Consider the following 19,929-nt stretch of genomic DNA (forward strand, 5'->3'; position numbering starts at 1 on the left):
CATTCTTCAAAATATCTTCTTTTGTGTTCAACAGAACAAAAAATATATAAAAAGTATTTTTTACTATGGTAGTCAAGGGGGTCCAAGAACTGTTTAGTTATAAGCATTTTCCAAATATCTTTCTCTGTGACATTTGGAACAACTCGAAGGTGAGTAAATGATGACAGAATTTTTATTTTTGAGTGTACTATCCCTTTTAACTTGCTAACTAATGTCATATATTTATTTATTTTGCTTGTTGTCACACAAAAAAATGGACAGGGACTCCTCTTTGCGGCCACAAAAGCGTGCATGCGCAGTTATGTTTGTTTATGTTGTTGCCTTGAAAAATAGTCTGACTCTTAAGTGTCGCTCACATCTTAATATTTTTTCCCTTTCGTATTTGTTTTTAATTGTGTCAATAATCATAAATAAATGTATGTCCTCTGATGTTGGAAGAGTAATTTAGTTGGGCAAAAAAACCTCTATAAAATAGTTATATACATATATAAAATCCCCTTTTTTAATGAGTTACACTTAATAAGAGAGAACAGTCAGTGTGTGTTCCCCTATATTTACATTGAAGTAAGTTTAGGTGAATCCACCCATCCTCAGAGCTAACACAGACAGCAGTATTAACATAAACTACACCATGTCCACTGTAGTCTGATCAGATCTGAATCAACGTTTATTAATATAACACAAAACAAAGACTAGCTGCTATAACTTATTTAAAACAACATTTACGTAACAAAATCATTTTACATTTTCTTTTATGGTGTACCCCACATATTCTGGTGACCTAAATTTAAACAAAATCCATGAAAACTTTGTTTCAAATATATCTCCTTACTTGAAGGGCAGCGCAAAAAAAAAAATTCGGTTTAGGTTTGTTTTTAAACATAATTTCATGCTTAAACCAGCCTTGTCTGGAATATTATAACATCACAAGAAAATATTTCGAAGCTTGAGAGTATACCCAAACACATCAGTAACAGTTAACCCCTTCATGCATGAATTAAGACAACTTTACTCAGATTTGTTTGTGCTTCTATTGTTCTTAGGGCTTGCTTAAGATTTGAACTTTTTACACATATTTCATCACCTTGGAATTATGAGGTTCTTTCTGACATTTTTGTCAAAATTGAGTTATTAACTAAATGTGAACCTACATTATGTGATGGGACTGTTTTAGAAAACCAAAAGGTTCAATCTACAAAGTGTAACTTAATTCTATTTGTGATTTCATCAGCACTTTGAATGCACACAAGATGACCAGGATTAGATTGGAATGTCTTAGATTTTACAGTATTAAGCCTTAAAGATGAAATAGTCAACCATTTAATTGATGGGGTCTTAATTACAGCTTTAAACGTTAGCTTGTTATTTTAATTATACTTATCTCATCTCATCTCAACTCAACTTAACTTTTATTTATATAGCGCTTTTTACAATTCTCATTGTTACAAAGCAGCTGTACACATGTTAGCTATAAGCAACACATTCAATTTATAAAATAGAAAAGGTATCAAGAGCAAAATGAATAGATACACTCTCATTCACACAAGACACAAAATATAGCCTACAGTGCACACACTCACATGAGGCAGGACACGCGCACGCACGCACGCACGCACACACACACACACACACACACCGTCATAAATCCATATGACCCCACCCCCACACACACAGTATGAAAGTGGCGCAGTTTTAGTACAAACCCGATTCCAAAAAGTTGGGACACTGTACAAATTGTGAATAAAAACAGAATGCAATGATGTGGAAGTTTCAATTTTCAATATTTTATTCAGAATACAACATAGATGACATATCAAATGTTTAAACTGAGAGAATGTATCATTTTAAGGGAAAAATAAGTTGATTTTAAATTTCATGGCATCAACACATCTCAAAAAAGTTGGGACAAGGCCATGTTTACCACTGTGTGGCATCCCCTCTTCTTTTTATAACAGTCTGCAAACGTCTGGGGACTGAGGAGACAAGTTGCTCAAGTTTAGGAATAGGAATGTTGTCCCATTCTTGTCTAATACAGGCTTCTAGTTGCTCGACTGTCTTAGGTCTTCTTTGTCGCATCTTCCTCTTTATGATGCGCCAAATGTTTTCTATGGGTGAAAGATCTGGACTGCAGGCTGGCCATTTCAGTACCCGGATCCTTCTTCTACGCAGCCATGATGTTGTAATTGATGCAGTATGTGGTCTGGCATTGTCATGTTGGAAAATGCAAGGTCTTCCCTGAAAGAGACGACGTCTGGATGGGAGCATATGTTGTTCTAGAACTTGGATATACCTTTCAGCATTGATGGTGCCTTTCCAGATGTGTAAGCTGCCCATGCCACACGCACTCATGCAACCCCATACCATCAGAGATGCAGGCTTCTGAACTGAGCGCTGATAACAACTTGGGTTGTCCTTGTCCTCTTTAGTCCGGATGACATGGCGTCCCAGTTTTCCAAAAAGAACTTCAAATTTTGATTCGTCTGACCACAGAACAGTTTTCCACTTTGCCACAGTCCATTTTAAATGAGCCTTGGCCCAGAGAAAACGCCTGCGCTTCTGGATCATGTTTAGATATGGCTTCTTTTTTGACCTATAGAGTTTTAGCCGGCAACGGCGAATGGCACGGTGGATTGTGTTCACCGACAATGTTTTCTGGAAGTATTCCTGAGCCCATGTTGTGATTTCCATTACAGTAGCATTCCTGTATGTGATGCAGTGCCGTCTAAGGGCCCGAAGATCACGGGCATCCAGTATGGTTTTCCGGCCTTGACCCTTACGCACAGAGATTGTTCCAGATTCTCTGAATCTTTGGATGATATTATGCACTGTAGATGATGATAACTTCAAACTCTTTGCAATTTTTCTCTGAGAAACTCCTTTCTGATATTGCTCCACTATTTTTCGCCGCAGCATTGGGGGAATTGGTGATCCTCTGCCCATCTTGACTTCTGAGAGACACTGCCACTCTGAGAGGCTCTTTTTATACCCAATCATGTTGCCAATTGACCTAATAAGTTGCAAATTGGTCCTCCAGCTGTTCCTTATATGTACATTTAACTTTTCCGGCCTCTTATTGCTACCTGTCCCAACTTTTTTGGAATGTGTAGCTCTCATGAAATCCAAAATGAGCCAATATTTGGCATGACATTTCGAAATGTCTCACTTTCAACATTTGATATGTTATCTATATTCTATTGTGAATAAAATATAAGTTTATGAGATTCGTAAATTATTGCATTCCTTTTTTATTCACAATTTGTACAGTGTCCCAACTTTTATGGAATCGGATTTGTATATGCATTAAAAACTGGTCACATTCCACCAGTTCGGCACCACCGTGTTATACACTACATTTACATACATTTACATTTAGTCATTTAGCAAACACTTTTATCCAAAGCAATGTACAAAGTAGGGGAAAAACTGTAGAAGCAATTTGTGCAACAAAAGAACAACAATGCATAGGTGCAGCACAACTGGTCTCAGTCAGCCTATCACAGTATACGAAGCAAAGAATTTTTTTGGGGGGGGATAGGAAAGTAATTGTTGCCCACAAAGTTGGCAAAGGCTAAGAAAGCAAAGTTTTTCAGATGGCTGTTTCCTCATTTCGTAATGTAAGTTGAGATCAAGGCCAAAATCTTTCAGACGGAACTACTTGTAAGAAATCCAATAAAAACCAGAAAGGCTCTAAAAATCGTAACACTTCAATTACGTCATATTTCAATGCTTATCTATTCTTATTAACACAGTAACGGTGGGGGCCCAAACCTTTGCATACCACTGTATAATGTTACTTCATTGTGAATATGATTCCGTATCTTGTATGAGAATTTAAAAAAAAATGAGGTGAAAATCAAGTTTGATGTTTTGCCACAGTTGGTAAGATAAGCATCTAAGTGAAGAAACAGAAGGCCTTATTTCCCCGCCATCACCCTCATACAAACATAAAAAGGTACAAGTACAGATTGGCTAATCCTGTAGCGTTTACGATCAAGTTTATGAGCCCCACCCCGCCGAAACCAGAGAGCCCTGTTGTAGCCCAGGCCAGACCGGTGAATCCCTGCTGGTGCCTTTAAATGTGTGTGTGAAGCACAAACGAAAAAACGCACTGACTAAAACCACCATGTGTGTAACATTTTTCACACCAACCGCACAACAAAGATGAACGTCTCACCAACGTATATGCTTTTACATAGACATGCTTCATGCTGCAGTGTAGCAAGTATCATACACCATATTCACCATGTACTACAGGCAGCATATCTGTAAAAAGAAGGGTTTTATCTAATTGATGAGGACACAAGGAAATGTATTGAATGTTCATTAAATGATTTAGTATTTTAAATGCTTACATTTATTCAGCCCTTTAAACATTTAACTATTTCATACCTGCCTGAGAGAAACACATTTCATAAGTTAAGTAAATGCTATAGGTCCTTATTTTAGTTGCGATAACTCCAGTAATCATATAGTATGCTTGAGAGAGATTCTTTCACAGTTTCTGTGAATGAGCCTCAGTGCTGTTTTCTGGTAGTGGAAATAGTTCCGTGACCATCTTTGCATGTCACCAAGTAATGTAGACTGGAGAACGTAAATATACTGTATAGCCTATGAATAAATGACATGGTTTTCTGTGCTGTGTGTGAAATCTGAATAAAGACCACTCACTTCTCACTCTGTGTCTGTGATGCATTCACATTCATTGATCCTTCTGTTGCCAATTTCACACACCATTTTGAAGAGCCTCTGTCTGAGGCTTGTTTTCACAACCTTTTCTCACTAATGCCAGTGGATCCTGAAACATCTCCGCTGTGTTTTCTCAAGTCACATTGGTCTCATCTGCCTCTTTCACCGCATCAAAGCGCGGCTTAAGTCTGATAGCGCGGGAAAAACCCTCTTATCCACTGTGACACTTTTATTGGTCTTCATGGGTGGGACTGGTGTTATGTTGTGTTCAGGACAAGAGAAACGCCATAAATACAACACAGTTATTTGAGCCGACTTGTTCCAGTGTGAGCTAAACGCTGCTTTTGTTTCCCATAAAACATTCTATATCCCTGTGGGAATGGCTCTGCTCCCATGTTTTTTTTTCGTGTCGTTTATAACTGTTGATTTTAAAGCTCACATGTCCATTATGCTAACAATGTATTCATGATGGTGTCAGTTCAGAAAATATAGTTTCTCTTATTTATCGTAACATTACATGGCCTACAATATAACATTTATGTTGCTTTTTTTCTGAGAATGCATTTGAACACATTGTTAACTAAACCTCAATGCCACTCACTCTGTATTACAATGGGGTCATTGTGTGAGAATTAAATACAGCTATTTGTAAAAGCGAGTAACTAGCTGTTAAATCACAGGATGCACTAGCCCGGGGCAAGTAAAGGTTGTGATTTATTTAATACATTAGTAAGTTTTATGCATAATCAAATTTGAATTAATGGGCAATAAAACAAAGTTAACATTGCATATACCAAATAGCTTGGTTTTCCATTACATTATTTAAAGTAATGCACAAAATGTCTGATGTGTTCTGTAAGCTTTCTAACATAAAAAGAAACAAAGCACAAAAAACAGCAAACAGGTTTTACATACAAAAAGGGCTGCAGCTCTGCATAAAATTGGGATTTTGGCCTGTACCCCCACAAAGATTCTCTACTGCTGTAACATCAATCAATTAAATCTTTGACTATGATAATTTATAATAGCTCTGTCCTGTTTGGAAACATAAACATTTTATTTAATTTTTACTTTAAACTGTACAGTAACCATATTACCATTTGATGCCACACTAGTCCCTACATTGTAAAAATGGTAATATTTCGGCAGCTTCGCTGCCAGAAAAAAAAGTAAAACTTTTTTGTAAAGTAAAATTACAGTCTATTTCTGTAATGTGACATTTTACCGCATTTGTAAAATTCTGTAAAATTATTTTTTTACAGTGTACTGTGACATTTTAATATGTTCCCTTTAATAATCTTTTATAATAATAATCTTTTTATTCCCAGTTTTTCATTTTTCATTAAGTGTTCCTGGTATTGTTTTTATATACTTTTAATCGGCAGTTTCCAAAACCAGCTCAGTGTTTCATGTTATAATATTTGTCAAAGACTATAGGGTTTTAAAATTAGTTGCTTTCCAGCTTTTTAATTATTGGTACTCATGAACAGGTCTTTTAGCTCTTGATGTTCAGATCTGAATCACAGACCAATTCTTATGTACATATGGAGACACTAACCCCACTGCTGGATTATTTCAAGAGGCACATGCCAGTTTCCATCTGTACCTTTGAAGCAGACGTATATGCAAAATGAGCCAGTGAGGATCTAACAGACTTCAAACAGTAACTGAATTTTACAGAATAATTTGTCCGTTTTTTAGTCAAAACACCATTTCAGATGTTTTGAATGACAGAAAATATATAAAAAGAGGAAATGTTTGTGAAAATTGGGTGTGTGCGCTCTGGGGTGTACGGGTGGAGAAGCACTCGCGGCCATCTGTCTGACCACCAGAGCGGACTAGCGACAGCAGCCGGGGAGACGCATGCTTAAGGAGATAATGGATGCCAAAAGACGGGGCTCTACATCTGCACTGTGTGTGTGTGTGTGTGTGTGTGTGTGTGTGTGTGTGTGTGTGTGTGTGTGTGTGTGTGAATGAGAAAGGGCTCTTCTCTCTGGCCGACTGAGACGCCAGTCTCTTCACATGGAGCAGCACATGGCTCCTCATTAAAGCCGGTGTTTAGCATGCAACAGATTGGTGCTAAGGGTACCTGTGGGGTCATCCCTTGAGTCTCAGCACAACCGCCGGACCACTAGTCCCATTCTTTAACATACAAATTGCTTTTTTGTGCTGGAGGATCTGAGATTAATTGCACACACCATTTGGTGCTGCTTTTTTCCCCCTCCTCTCGCTTTGATTCTGGTTAGAGATTAGCTCGACAGAGATTGCATCACATTAAGGGTCTTTTTTTCTTTTCTAGGCTACCGCAAGGGCCATGGGGGCCAGCGTGGTTTACATTTTAACATCTACAACAAGTGGATTTTCCACCAGAAAGTGCACACACAGAGCAGTTAGCAGCCCTTAGACTCTGTGCTTACTTTCATAATATATCTGTTTTGCTAATTTTTTTGCATCATTTAAAGCAGCTTTATAGAAATGCAGTAGAGAAATGCTAAAATAAGCAGAATAAAAATAATAATCACAAGAAATTATATGAAATTATAAGTAATCATTTTCCTTTATTAAAATGGTTCTGTAAAGAAACCTTGCATTGTTACAGCATTTTACACATTTCCATCTTTATTTAATTTTATTGTTCTGTGTACAAGAAGAATACAGGAACGCTTTACATGCATGCAATTTCTCATGACAAACAAGCAAGAAACTACCTTAAACACATGCACATCCATTTGTTTAAATTAATTTGCACCGCATTTTGAAGTGACGTGTAAACTATTCTGTAAAAATATACCATTTTGGATTTGATGACAAGCACGAAATGATCCATGCATTTTTATATTAGTTTATATTGCTAATCTTTCCATATACTCTGTTTGCATTTACTCCACTTTCTTTTGCAGTTTCATATATTTCTAATGGTGTAAAGAGGACACAGTAACAACATGGCCTCTTGAAACACACAAAGGACTGCAGGTAAATTTTGGTGGGCAAACCCTTCCAGATGTGAGGCCATGTGTTTGCCTTGCTTTCTTGGACTGAAAGAGAAAGTTAAGAAAAGAAAGGTAAGTAGCCCACACACCATTACTGTTTACCCAGCCTAGATACCCACATTTAGCCCATATCACACCTTGTGAGCAGCTGTGTGTACGTGGAGAGATAAATGGTAAATGGTTTAAAAGCTTGCCTCATTTCACAGAGAATAAGCAGAGAAATTCTGTTCGCTACTGAGCACCTAAAGCACTTTGGATGGGAGAGACATGAAACCAAAGCACTAACAATGTTCAAACCCCGCCAGGCAACACATTTCACAACATAACAATCCCTGCAAACGTTTAAAAGTGTCTGTTTTCATGTGTCCATTATGAGATGTTAATATGTAAAGTTAAGCATTTGTGAGAGCAAGGGAGTGTGTAAATAGGCTTTAAAGCATGTGCTGTGTTTTATTGACTGAAAAACCTCAGGTCACCTGCACCTCAGGCAATTTCCACCTTCCATTTCCTCTCAATACTTAACAAACTCAATGGATGCTCAGTGAATGTTGGGTAACAAAAAGAGTTAGGAAAACTCGTCTGGAAAACCAGCTGTCAAAATTACAATTTCTTAATCTGTTCATTTACTGCACAAAACAAAAAAGTTGTTTTTTAATATTGCAAATATTATTTTGGACGTATTATTTTGAATATTTCGGTCTTCAGTCAGAAAACGATGCTAAATATACATAATAAAATCTAAACGCATATACATATGAATGCCGTAGATTTTGAAAGAGAGGAGAAAACACTTCTCATATTTCTTGTTATTGACATTAAAAAACATTTTGATGCAAACTTTTTGCTCACTTGGTAATATGAAGAATGCTACTAAACATTTGGGCTCATGTTTCATTCATATATTTGTCACGTTTATCATTAAGCCTATATGTCATTTTCATGTTCAATGTAAAATACTGAAGCAAAACCAGTCGAATGTCAGTTCTAAATCACTAAGAGTAAACCTTTCCACCACAATGTTTTTCGTTCTGTTTCCTTTAGTTTGGAAAGAAAAGAAGCAGCAGTCAGTAAATGTGAGTGAGTCTGTGCACATGGACAGGGTTCTTGCAGATTTATGTCTGACCTGACAGCAGGATCTCTCACCTGTCCAAACACTTTCCTTTTATGCTGCTGCCACTTTGCTAACAAGGCCTCACACGACCATTGAAATGCTACTGACCACTCACCTCTCCCTTAAATTGTTTAAAGAACTTGTGCCCAGGGTACAAAGGGCTCCTGAAAAGAAGTGACGCTAAAGGCCTTTCAAGATATTTAGTATTTAGATATAGTATATAGTAACGAGATAGGTCTACATAAATAAAACTACTGTTCCAATTAAACATTTGTCCTGGCTGCTCTTTTTCTCATAAGGTAGCATATTAGACCAGAGTAAAAATAGTGAATATCGAGGTACAAATTAAAAGATGGATGCCTTGAGATTATGTAAATGCTCCAAGGCTCTTTTTGTCAATCGCCATGAGAATACTCTGGCAAAAGTGATTTTTGCTCGAATGATTCAGGGGGTTGATAGGTGTTAAAAAGATCACAAAAGGAAGTTGACCTCAGAATTTGGCACACTTCACTCCAGACTGCATGTCTGCATTGCTGGGACGTCTGACAAGGCAAGAGCCAAACATTGTTCAGGGAGATCCACTTTCTCCACATACATCATTCTAATGTCCACACCAGCATGTTTCGTGTGAACATACAGATCACATGTGTAAAAGTATTTATACCAAATACAGCTTGTTTATTGGTTAACTGCTATCAGTGTAACTACAGGCAAAATATTCAGATCTTAAATTGGGGCTGTGATACACAGAGTCCTAACCAAGTGCCACATTTATAGCAGCCAGATATCTGTCTATGTTAAATGTAAAAATACTATTATGATAATCAAAATGTTTGATTTTAACATTTAAACGCATTATTAATATAACGGTCATAATATTAATTATCGCCAATGCACATCAAGGAACAGTTTCACGTCACTGCTGTCTGTACAGCTGTGTATGCACTGTAAAGCGGCTTTGCTACAATAAAAAATGTTGTAACTGTATGGTTATGGGAAGCAGATTTTAACCAATGAAATTTCAATGTGGATGAATCTACTCAGCACAATGCCACAGAAATAAAACATTTATATATCTGGTCCCTTTATGACAACATGCCTGGTTAAAGGGACAGTTCACCCAAAAAGGAAGTTCTTTCAAACCTGCAGACATTTCTTTGTTCTGATGAACACAGAGAAAGATATTTGGAATAATGTTAGCAACTGACATTTCTAGGGCATCATTGTCAGAGGTGGAATGTTAACGCGCTACATTTACTTCGTTACAGTTACTTGAGTAACATTTTGGAAAATCTGTACTTTTAAAGAAAATTAAAAGTTGGTAATTTTACTCTTAATTTAGAATATTTCTAATAGAAAATATGTACTTTTACTTCATGACACTGCGTGACGTTCCTTCGTTCCTTCATTTTAAAATATGCATTATAAAATGCGTTGTTTATTTCAAGGTTGTCGTCTCTTTTTACTGGGGCATTCCTGAGTGATTTATTCTTTTGAGTCGATTCTTTTGAAAGCATTAATTGAACAATGGGCAAAACCGTCTGAATAGGTTCACGAATCCGTTCAAATGATTTGTTCAGTTCGCAGCACGATCTGAATCGTCTGAAGCGGAGGGTTACTCACTCCTCCTAGCGCGAAATTTAAGAACACGCAGAACACAAAGAGCATTGGATGAAGTGGATATGAATCTATATTTATCAAACCAAAACTGAAAATACGTAATATTGTTTGCCAGCAATGATAAATGTATAGATTTATAAATGTATAAATGCTAGAAACGTGGGCTTGCAGAAATATACATTTCAATAACAGAAGGAAGAAAACTTGTTGATGGGCGTGTGGTTCACTGTATGTTTATAAGTAAGAGCTTTTCACAATACACACAACACACCATGTCTTTCTCTTTCTCATGTTTTTTCTCTAAATTCAGTTTGTATTTCATACAAGAGAGTGATGCTCAATGCATTGTAAACGCAAAACTCTGCAGGTTCAATTTAGTTTGACATGGTCAGTTATTCTAAAAAAGTTGTGTAGGCTTCATTGACATTAGGACTAGATTGAATTTACAGAAATGCTTGTCTCTTCTGTTTTTGTCTATTCTTTAGTCTCTCTGTGTATATTGCAAAGATATCTGCTTATGATAATAATAATAATTAAAAATATTGATTAAGATATAATAATAAAATATTGGCATTAATATAAATTTTATGAATAGTATATAATCATATACAACGTATCTAGCTGCTTGAGTAGTTTTTTCATTGAATACTTTTTTACTTTTACTCAAGTAATTTTTAAAATAGTGACTTTTACTTTTACGTGAGTAAAGATTTTGGTTACTCTACCCACCTCTGATCATTGTCTACCATAGTAGGAAAAAATTTAACACAAAAGAAGATATTTTGAGGAATTTAGGAAAACAAAGTTATTTGACAACCATTTTAATTACTGTTTTAACTAATTATTCCTACTATGGAAGTCAATAATGCCCCAGAAGTGTCAGTTGCTAACATTTTTCTAAATATTTTTTATTTGTTTTCAACCAAACAAAGACAGGTTTGGAACAACTAGAGAGTAAGTAATTCATGACAGACTTTTCATTTTTTTGGTGAACTATTCCTTTAAAACGCAGTGTATTTACTTTCTTTTAGTATTTGAAACTGTTAGTCAATGCAGGAGCTTCTGTTATTGACTAATTAATTAGTTAATTTGTCTAGAATTTGTTTATGCAAGTTTAACCACAGAAGAGAGGGATTTAACTAGTAATAAGTAACAGTGCTGGTTATGTGTCTTTTGGGTGAGGTTAGCAGGAGCATTTCGCACCTCGTTGTGCTGTATTGCATTCATGGCTCCCACTGCACAGTATTGACATAAAACATGGGGCCAAAAGCAAAGCACAGAACTAGACATTGCCTGGCCTCTATTCATTTACCCCCTTCAACCAAGTTCCTCCCAGCCAGCCACCCCGGCCCCCAATTGCAATCCATAAACCCCCACCCCTCAGTTCAAACCTCATTTCAGGTCTATCGATTGTGGCCGTCTGCTGCTCGGACCTGTTGCCTGTCAGCTCTGGAGATGTGAGCTGGCCCTGACCTGACTCCAGAGGACTCAAGTTTCTGATTGATTCCACAGAAAGAGTGAGCAGAGCCAGTGTTTGCTTTGATCGCTGGATTGTTTCAAATATCAGCATTTATATAATGCCCCTAACCAACAGTGACAGATCCAGCAGTTATAGATCTGTAAGGAAAAAATGGTGGTGATTTTTTTGTAAATAGCCACATGCATGTGATGCTACATGACTCATAAGGCTTTATCATCACCTCTGGGTAGCAAGGTCCAAAACAACATTAACAACAGAAAGCAGTTACAGCGACATTACGTGGTGTTATAAATGTTCAGGCATACCAGGACATGAATTTTACTTCACACACACACACACACACGCACACGCACACGCACACACACACACTGGTGTATGTTACAAATGTCTTTCAAAGCGACAAGGTTTTTTTCCCATTGTGCTACACAGAATGGGGAAGTAGAATGCGGAAGGACAGAAAGTGTTTTATAAGTTATGTTTATAACATGCTGTACGCCAGGAGTCTTCAACTAAAATCGCTTGAGGTCCAGCAAACGAACCCTCCTTACCAGCTGAGGTCCGGACAATTAAATACAAAAAAAAATGAATTGATGGTTTTTGGCAGACCAAAGAAATAAACATGTCTTTTTATATCTATACAACGGCATAATGTCTGACAACAATATAATGAAGGAAAATGTGCAAAATGCCCTAATCTCTAAACCTGAACGGAACATAAATTCATTTCAACATTAACAACTTTAAAAGAAAACTAAAGTGTTGTTTTCTGCTGAAGTGAGATACAAATAGCAGCATCAAGTTGTGACTGAACATCCTCTGATAACATTTCAGCTCTTCTTGTGGCTGTTGCAGCTGAAAGGCGTGGTCTCCTTGATGTGCCTGGTATAAATTTGATTGCATTAGAAAATAAAGTTAGGCGTTCATTTATTTATTACGTCAAAATGGCTTTGAGGTCCGGATGGACGCATCTCATGGTCCGCATTCGGACCGGAGTCCGCTAGTTGGTGATGCCTGAGGTACGCTGATTCCTCTGTCAAAGCTTCAGCAGTCTTCATGGGTTTCTCATTAGCATGGGTTTAATGACACAAAACACAGAACAGTGCTTTCCGCAATTTCAATATTATAAACGTACTAGTACTTATGTTGTAGCCTACTAGTAAGAATTAATTTATGACCAGTATTGTACATTATACTTGTATATGTGACACTGGACCACAAAACCAGTCTTATGGGTCAATTTTCTGAAATCGAGATATTTACATGTATTGTTTGGTAGGATTGGACAATATTTGTGCGAGATACAACTACTTGAAAATCTGGAATCTGAGGGTGCAAAAAAATCTAAATATTGAGAAAATGGCCTGTAAAGTTGTCCATCAGAAGCGCTGTGGCAAGCTGTTCCTAAGAAGAAACAGGTTTGTTGTAACGCTCTCTATTGGCTTTTACCGCTGTAATGATGTTGTGGAGAGTAGATGAACCCGAAAGCAGAAATTTTACATGGCTTTACATGGATACCAAACTTGAGTGTGTAATTCCCAAAGAGCGGATAGCAGCGAGTGAAGTTTGTAGGCATCCACTCACAAAATAAAGTTTTGATATATTTACGTTTGGAAATTTACAAAGTATCCTTCGTGGTGTGACAGCCACATCTACGCAGCCGACCACGCCCACTACATCAGCGCTCCCACGTTCCCGCTCACCTGAGTTCTGATTGACTCTTGCACCTGCACCCCATTACCCAGACACTATTTATGTTTCACTCGCCTGTTGTATGTTGTCTGGTCTGGTTGTAAATTCATGTTTGCTAGTACTGAACCCCTATGTTTCCGTGGATGTTATTTACTCGTTGGATTACCCTGTTTTTTGTTACTCGTTGAATTACCCTGTTTTTGCTCCGTGGATGTTTTTGGCTGTTTCCTGTTTGTTTCGGTGCACATCTCCAGCATCTTACCGCCTGTAGTCCTCGCCGTACCGCTGCAGTTCCTCCACCGGCCAGAACCCGAGCCCATGCAAGTCGACCAGTACCAGATCTCCCGAGAGGAGCGAGCTCGTCGGATGGCTAATAAGTTGTCTGTGTCTGTATTGTGGAGAATCAGGACATTTGCTGACTACGTGCCCCATTTGTCCGCCCCGAACCTCAGTGAGTATGGTTCAAGCCATAGCTACCACTGCACATCTTGCTCTTACTGATGTTACTGTAATATCTCTGCTTTTGTCTCTTCCAGCTGTGGCAGGGTAAGAGACACTACGGACACAAGACGGTTGGCGTAAACAACCTCGGAGGGGGAATTTATTGAGACACATGCAAAATAAGTCCAAATGTGACAACCCAGGGTGCTCGTGTTGGGGAAACTGCCAGTCCGTGCTCGTGCAATAGGGTTTCAGTGTTTCACTCACTGGATTCTGCAGGGTAGAAAAGAGAACAAGCTCCCAGAGTGGTGTGTGTGCATGGTTTTTATGCCGTTTCCCAGGCGACGCTGATCCTGGATCTGTACCCCCGCCACACTCCCCCCCCCCCAGCGTCGACCTGGTATCCGGGCGGCTTCTGTGGGCGCCTAGGGGAGATAATAGGGGTGGGAGGGAAGTGTTCGCCTGACAGACCTGCCCAGCCGGACCACATCCGAGACAGCCCGTCCGCGTTGCCGTTCGAGGCCCCGGCACGATGTTGCACCGTGAAGTGGAAGTCCTGGAGCGCGAGGAACCAACGGGTCACCCGGGCGTTGGTGATCTTTGCTCGGGCCATCCACTGCAGGGGTGCATGGTATGTGATCAGGGTGAAGCTTCGGCCCAGCAGGTAGTAGCGCAGCTCCAGGACTGCCCACTTCACGGCCAGGGCCTCCTTCTCCACTGCGCCGTATTTGGTCTTGGCGGGCATCAGCTTACGGCTTATGTAGGTGACGGGATGTTCTTCTCCTTCCTGGACCTGGGACAGGATGGCTCCCAGGTCGGTGTCGGAGGCGTCCATCTGGAGGACGAAAGGGCAGCTGAAGTCTGGGGCGTACAGGATCGGTGACGAGGTAAGGGCTCGCTTGAGGGCCTGGAACGCCGCTTCACTCCAGCACGTAGGGCAGCAAGAGGTCCCAGTCGCGCCCATCTTCGGCTACCACTCGCCGCAGCATCCGTTTGAGGGTCTGATTGAACCGCTCCACCAGCCCGTCCATCTGGGGATGGTATACCAATGTGCGGAGCTGTTTTATCCGGAAGAGCTGGCAGAGATCATTCATCAGCCGGGACATGAAGGGAGTGCCCTGGTCCATCAGGATCTCGCTGGGGATACCCACCCGGCTGAACATCATGAACAACTCTTTGGCGATGTTCTTGGCGGTGGCTTTGCGAAGGGGAATAGCTTTGGGGTATCGAGTGGCGTAGTCCACAATGACCAGGATGTGTTCATGGCCCCGGGCGGACTTCGGCAACGGCCCTACCATGCCGATCCGGCCGTAGGGTACCTTGAAGATGGGCATCGGTATGAACGGGCTGGGGGGCGGGTGCCGAGGAGATGTCCGCTGGCAGGTGGGGCAGCTCTGGCAGAAGCTCCTCACCTCTGCGTCGATCCCTGGCCAGTGGAACCAATCCCTGATCCTCTGCAGGGTGTTCTGGTCCCCCAGGTGCCCCGCCATCGGGTGTGAGTGGGCCAGCTCGAGGACCGCTTCCGTCTTGGTCCTCGGCACCACCAGGAGATGTTTGACTTCCCCCTGCCGCTGCGCGACACAGTAGAGTAGGCCGTTCTTGACCACGAAGTGGGGGAGAGGGTGAGGCGCTGGGAGCCGATCCTTTCCCTCCAGTATTCGGACCTGGCTCCAGCAATGCTTCAGGTGTGCGTCCTCTCATTGCTCGCGGCTAAAAGCTCCTCCCGCGGTGATCTGGTGGAACAAATCCATATACACATTAGGTGGGGGATTTTGGCACTCACTCTCTCTGTCGCTGCCGGTGGCCAGGAAGGACGGCTGGTGGTCTCTGGCCCTTGGCGCCCGACGTCTTCGGCGGTCCCCGTCGTTCCGCGTCTCCTGGACCGTGGTGGCCAAGAGCCGCTCGAACCCCGGCCAGTCTCGGCCCAGCACCACTGGTACTGGGAGGTCCTGGACGATGCCCACCTCTATCTGCCATGTTTAGGGTTCTGCTGCGATGGCCACCCGGCGAGTCGGCACGTGTTGGGTGTCGCCGTGGACACAGGTAATGGGAACTGTGGCTTTGCTCTCGGGTAGCGGCCGGACCACGGCCGGCTGGACCAGGGTGATGGCGCTGCCTGAGTCGAGCAGGGCCCGGTATGGTTTCTTCCCCACGCGGATAGCCCTCGTGGGTGTTCCCTGGGGAATGGTTCGGTGCACGGCGCATCCAGCCATCCATGCGCGGACGGCGGTTCAGTGGGTATGGGCTCGTCCACAGGTTCGGGGGCCGCCGGCCTACTCAATGGCCGGGTAGTACCCTCCGGCCATCGCCTGTCGTATCCTCCCCTCCGGGGTGCCGTCCTCTCTCTCTCTCCGGCGTCTCAGGCGAATGAGGCTTCCGCCAACTCCACAGCCTCGACCAACTCCATTGTAGTCCCCGGGTTCCTCATGCTCACCGGCCTTTGGAGGTGTCGTGGCAGGGCATGCAGGAGACGGTCAATCATCACCCTCTCGGCGACCTGCAGTGCTGTGGAATCGTCCGCCAGCAGCCAGAGATGAACTAGGCGCGTTAGTTGGGCGACCTGCTGCTGAACCGGCACACGTTCGTCGTAGGCCCACGCATGGAATTGTTGAGCAGCACAGAGAGGCGACAGACCCCCCGTGCTAGGATCTCTGCTTTGAGCACGCTGTAATCTTCGGCCTGGGTGGTCGTTAGGGCGTAGTAGGCACTCTGCGCTTCGCCCGTTAAAAAGGGCGCCAGGATGCGCGCCCACAGCTCGTTTTCCCATCCCTCTCTGGTGGTGATCACCTCAAAGGTGTGCAGGTATGCCACGACATCATCTTGTGCTGTCATCTTTGTCAGCAGCAGGGAAGCCTGGTGACGAGGTTCGGGTAGCGGGGTTCGCGACGTGGTCGCCCCGGAGCTGTTCTATTTCTCGGTCGGCTCACTCTTATCTGGCCACCAGCTGGTCAAAGCACTGCTGCTGGCGGACTGATACCTCCGTGAGCCAGCGCAGGAGTTCCTCCATCTTGGCCGCGGAGCGAGAGAGCGCGTCCATAGTTCCTGAGAGCAATGAAACACAGATGTTAGAAAAAAATGTTTCTTACCACTATGCCCGCAGTCTCCACCACTTGTGGCAGGGTAAGAGACACTACAGACACAAGACGGCTGGCATAAACAACCCCGGAGGGGGAATTTATTGAGACACTTGCAAAATAAGTCCAAATGTGACAACCCAGGGTGCTCGTGTTGGGGAAGCTGCCAGTCCGTGCTCGTGCAATAGGGTTTCAGTGTTTCACTCGCTGGATTCTGCAGGGTAGAAAAGACACAGTGTCAGTCTCGTGGAGAACAAGCTCTCAGAGTGGTGTGTGTGCGTGGTTTTTATGCCCGGCAGCTAATGCTGATCGCTCACACCTGATACCGTTAAGGGCCATTTCCCAGGCGACATTGATCCTGGATCTGTACCCCCACCACACAGCCAAGGCCCTGATTGACTCGGGGGCAGCCGGAAATTTTATAGCTGTCAAGTTACTCACCTCCCTGGGAATGTCTTGTAGACGGAACGTACATAACCTCCGAATTCACAACATCCTTGGAAAGCCATTGGTTCGGGGCCAGATCTGTTTCCACTCCCCCCCTCACCGTACTGGTCGGCACGGCTCATACAGGGTGTTCCAAGATGTGTTCTAGTTGTAAACTCATGTTTGCTAGTACCGAACCCCTATGTTTCCGTAGATGTTATTTACTCGTTGGATTATCCTGTTTTTTGTTACTCGTTGGATTACCCTGTTTTTGCTCCGTGGATGTTTTTGGCTGTTTCCTGTTTATTCTGTGGATATATTAGTTTGTCACCCCTGCTGTATGGAGTACCCTTTTTGTTCCTGAGTTCGGATTTTGTTATTAAAATCTTTGCACCTTACTCCTGATCACATGTAGCATTGTTCATCGTCTGTGGTTTGTTACACATGGAACGTGATCTTTACTTTAATGTAAAAATTATTTTGGCATAAAAGAAAAATCGATCATTTTGACCCATACAGTGTATTTTTAGCTATTTCCACAAATATTCCCATGCTACTTATGACTGGTTTTGTGCTCCAGGGTCACATATAGACAGTAAGAGTCTCTAGCCTTTCCCACACAAAAGTTGTTATTCACTGTAACGCTCACTAAGGGGACTACAAACAAATAAGACATCAATTATAATGTTTCTTTAAATGGAGTTGCTCAATGAGGACCTACAATATTTTCCTATAAAACTGGCATTAAAGGTGGGACTCTGTTCCTAGAGCTGCCATATACTGATGTTTATTTTTTCTCTCGTTCAGTTTCATTAGATCATCAGAGTACATCAGTTCCCTTTTTGTCTGTCTCTCGACGTTGTGTTGAACCGACAGATTGGGGTTTGTCTTGAGAACCTATCATCTTCTGAGTATTTAGAAAAGGCCAATGAAAATTGGCGAATGAAATTTGCATGCCGGACTCCTCCCCGGATGTCCGGGTATAAGAGGGAAGCCGGCGTGCTCATTCATTCACCTTTTGTTCTTCAGAGACTACGCATCTGATGAGCTTCTCTACGATCTTTGGTGATCATTTTTCTTCTGGAATCTACGACGTGGTGCAGCGGACGGTCCCTTCCTGCAGTGACTCTCCCCTGGGCGTCTCGGCAGTTCCGGAGGTGTGCGTGCTAATTTCCTTTCTAAAAGAGCTAAATTTCTCCAGCGTGGCTTGTCCTGCTGTTCTCATGGGTGCAACACACTCATCGAGGAGGGGGACGGACACGATGCTTGCTTCCAGTACGCTGGGGCAGACGTGGATACGTCCTGCCCGCACTGCGGGCGGTGACGATTCAGACGTTGCGTCACGGTTGACTGTGTTCCCACGGGACTCAGCCACCACCTCGTTTGCTCCCCGTTCTGTGGCAGCAGGACTACGGCCCTGCCGTCCGCTACGGCAAGCAGCGAGGGTGATATGTGGATTACTGTGAGCAATAATCCGCCAGCCACTGGCTCATGGACCATTCGCACCTCGTCTCGCTCGTCTGAACGTTCCCCAGGAGACGGTCCCACCGTCTTATTCACTGCGCGGGGATGGAGTCGCTCCTCTGCCTTATTCCATCACGTATTCGGACACGATGCATGATGATGAGATGTCTCTTGCAGCATCGGGGGGTGACGTACTGCCATCCAACTCCGAAGATTCCTCGGGCTCCCTCCCTCGGGGGGTCGAGCTCAGGAAGAAGCGGACGTCGAATTGTCAGCCATGCTTTCCCGGGCCGCCGTGAGTGTTGGGTTGCAGTGCCCGCACTGTCTCTCCCAGCGCTCGCGGCTGGCTACATGGCGCCTCGGGTTTGACACGCCCCCAGTGCCGTGTTTACCGGAAGTGCATGAGGAACTTAGTAAGACCTGGAACGCCCCCTTTCCGGCACGTTTCACATCAAACAAAGTTCTGTCACCCTCTCTTCCCTCGAGGTTGAGACAGCTAGAGGATACGTCGATGTCCCTCAGGTGGTGCCACCACAGTGCACTTGAGCCATCGCTGGGATATTGGATAAGGACAGATCCTGCCCCTTCTCACCATCTGCTGGCCCCCTCTGGGGGGCTAGCGCTCACTTACTCTCAAAAAGAGAGTTTCCTCTCTCTCTCTGGGTTATCACAGCCGCTCCCACCCTCGGCACGACGGTGGATGGCCACTCGACGTTGCATCACGGCGAAGCGCAATGTCGAGTATGAACACCAGCCCTCAGCACTCTCAGTCAGACAGTGCGTTGAGCTGCGCAGTCGCCAGGCAGGAAAAACAGCAGAGCCGATCTCCTCCCCGGGGGTCCTCCCCCGGCAAGGAATCCATACTGCTAGCCATCGAACCACCCCCCGGGGGGACAATGAAGAAGATCAAACCTTTAGTCCCCCGTCACAGTTATGGGAGCCTGGCTC

The sequence above is a fragment of the Triplophysa rosa genome, linkage group LG8 (genome assembly GCF_024868665.1).
Source record: "Triplophysa rosa linkage group LG8, Trosa_1v2, whole genome shotgun sequence".
Taxonomy (NCBI): domain Eukaryota; kingdom Metazoa; phylum Chordata; class Actinopteri; order Cypriniformes; family Nemacheilidae; genus Triplophysa; species Triplophysa rosa.